Raw genomic sequence first — 2,398 nt, 5'->3', positions numbered from 1 at the left:
CCCTGCACTGCCGGACGCAACCTGCCTAGGGGAGGGATAGGAGGTGGCCCCCTACACTCTCCAGCACAGGAGGGATAGAGGTGGTCCCTGCACTGCTGGATGCAGCCTGCTTAGGGGAGGGACAGGAGGTGGCCCCTGCACTGCTGGACGCAGCCTGCCTAGGGGAGGGACAGGAGGTGGCCCCCTGCACTGTCCACCACAGGAGGGACAGGAGGTGGTCCCTGCACTGTCCAGCACAGGAGGGATAGAGGTGCACAGGAGGTGGCCCCTGCACTGCCGGACGCAGCCTGCTCGTGTGCCTTGGGGGCCACGGCTTGAGCTGCCCCCTTTCTGGTCTTCTAGCTCTGCACTGCTCTGGGTAGTGGGGAAGGTTTGCGGGCAGGGGCCAGGGGAAAGTCAAGAGAGCGGCCCCACAGCAGCTCCTTCCAGAGGTGTCCCCTGGGCTGGCCGTCCTTGGCTCCGGGAGAACTACTGGCTGCTGCCTGGCCAGCCAGGCTCCCCAGCCGGGCGAGTGTGGGAGGCCTGCTGTAAGAAAACCTGCCCAAGGAGGCTACATAGTTGTATTTTGTGTGATCTTCCTCCTCCCCGGACTCCTCCTCCCCTGAGGTCTGCAGGTCTTGCTGGTGCTCAGTGCACTCGCTGTCCCCCCAGCCCCTGTGGCCTGACTCCAGCTCCCACCTTCTTGCCTCCTCTAAGGTTTGGGGATCAAAGCGACAAAGAATTCGAATCTGGCCCCTGGGAGGCGGGGCAGGCTCCTCCCTGCTCCTTGCTCCCTGTCTCAGGTCCCGGCTCCGCGAGAACTCCCGTTTGGCATGTTCTGGCCTGTCTGCTTCAGCCTATCCTGCGCCGGGCGTCTTCCATCGCGGCTGTCCTCTGACACCCTGTCCACGCAGATCCCTCTGATGTGACTGTGAGCCTCGGGTTCCTTTCTCTTCCTGTCCCCCCAACACCGCAGACCCAGGCGATGCCTGCCGCGGGGAGGCTCCCGCCCTGCCTGCTGGGCTCACGCTCGAGGGGCACCGCCTGCCTCAGTGTAGCTCTCGCCTCTCCCCTCCGGCATCCTCGGCATCCTCGTCGCTGTCACCTGCAGCCCAGTGACCTCTGCTGCCCCCTCTCGCACTCTGACCCCCCCAGCACTGCCTCTGTGCGGGGCGCTTCTCTGGAAGTCCTTCCCCCCACTACTGCCCGCCCCTTCCCGTCCCTCCCACACCCATGGCTGGGCCTCCATGTCTGGTCTCTTTCAGCCCTGCTCCCTGCTCCACGCCTTCTCCTGGGTTTCTACGGGCAGTGCTCCGAGATGGCACCCTGGTCTCCTCTCACTTGACCCCCGATCTCCAGCCCCGTGTTCCTAAAAACCTGCCGGGATTATCCCAGGGCGCTCAGCTCCATGGGACAGTAGAAGAATACCCCCTGCCCACCTGCCTAACACCCATTTCCTGTGTCTGCAACCACTGGGGTCATCTCTGCACTTCCAGAGGCCACCAGCACTCTCAGCTCTGTTGTCCCCTCGCCTGCCTCTCACGCAGTGTCTCATCTCGCCAGCTGTCCCTGGCATGTCCTCGACTCTGTCCAGCCTCTCCCTTCTCTCCCACTGCCTCCATGCTCTGACCTCTGCATGGACGGTTGCAGCAGCCATCAGGGACGTGCATGCCTCCTCCTCGCTCTCGCAGCTGCCGCAGCCCCGGGTAGCTGTGGGTTCGGAGCTGTCACACCTGGTGGCTCCAAACCAGGTCCTGAGCATGCCACGAGTCTCATGCAGTGGCCACTCTCTGCCTTGGGCTCAGGTCCTTTCTCTCAGCCAACTGGGGACTCTCTAAGGGCCAGAACGGCGTCCCGGCCGATGTTGTGTCCTCTGCGCTCCTCATGCAGGGAGCTGCAGGGTTCTGTATTGAATCCCATTGGATGGAAACAACTGGGGAAGCTGGCCAGGAGACCAAATGCCCTCCACAGGGGCCTTCAGTGTCCCTTCTGTTTTGGTGACATTACGAGTGGACACTTTCCTGCGGATGCTCTGGGCATGTCTGTAAGCCCGGCGCCTCTCCCAGGCTGTGGGCCCGTGTGATCGGAGCCTGTTGGCAAAGCCTTGGAGCGTGGTGTGTGTTCCACCGCAGTTCGGCTTCGACCGCGAGCGTCTCTCCTCCATAAAGAGAAGCTGACAGTCTGCCTTGCACACGAAGATGCACCCTAAGGAAAGTGGCCTCGCAACTGGAGAGCTCAGTCCCGGTGGCTCGTTTTGCAGGTGAGGAAAACCACATCCAGAGGAAGTCCCGGGCCAGACATGCGCTGGAGAGCCGGGATGCCCCGCGTGCGGAGGAGGCAGCCGGTGGGTTGTACATCGGCTCCGGCGTGGGCTGGCCGGTGGGCGCCCGCCGGGGCCTGTGGGGGGGGGGGACACCGG

At 63.7% G+C, this 2,398-nt stretch overlaps 1 protein-coding gene across 1 annotated transcript in view; it reads right to left on the bottom strand.

Annotated features, from left to right (window-relative positions):
- Positions 1 to 2,398, bottom strand: part of MYT1L (myelin transcription factor 1 like) — a 406,891-nt gene that overhangs the window by 107,265 nt on the left and 297,228 nt on the right.

Source organism: Tupaia chinensis, unplaced genomic scaffold (assembly GCF_000334495.1).
Source record: "Tupaia chinensis unplaced genomic scaffold, TupChi_1.0 Scaffold000377_5, whole genome shotgun sequence".
Lineage (NCBI taxonomy): Eukaryota > Metazoa > Chordata > Mammalia > Scandentia > Tupaiidae > Tupaia > Tupaia belangeri.
The sequence above is the reverse complement of the archived record's forward strand: the minus strand, read 5'-3'. Positions and strand labels throughout refer to the sequence as shown.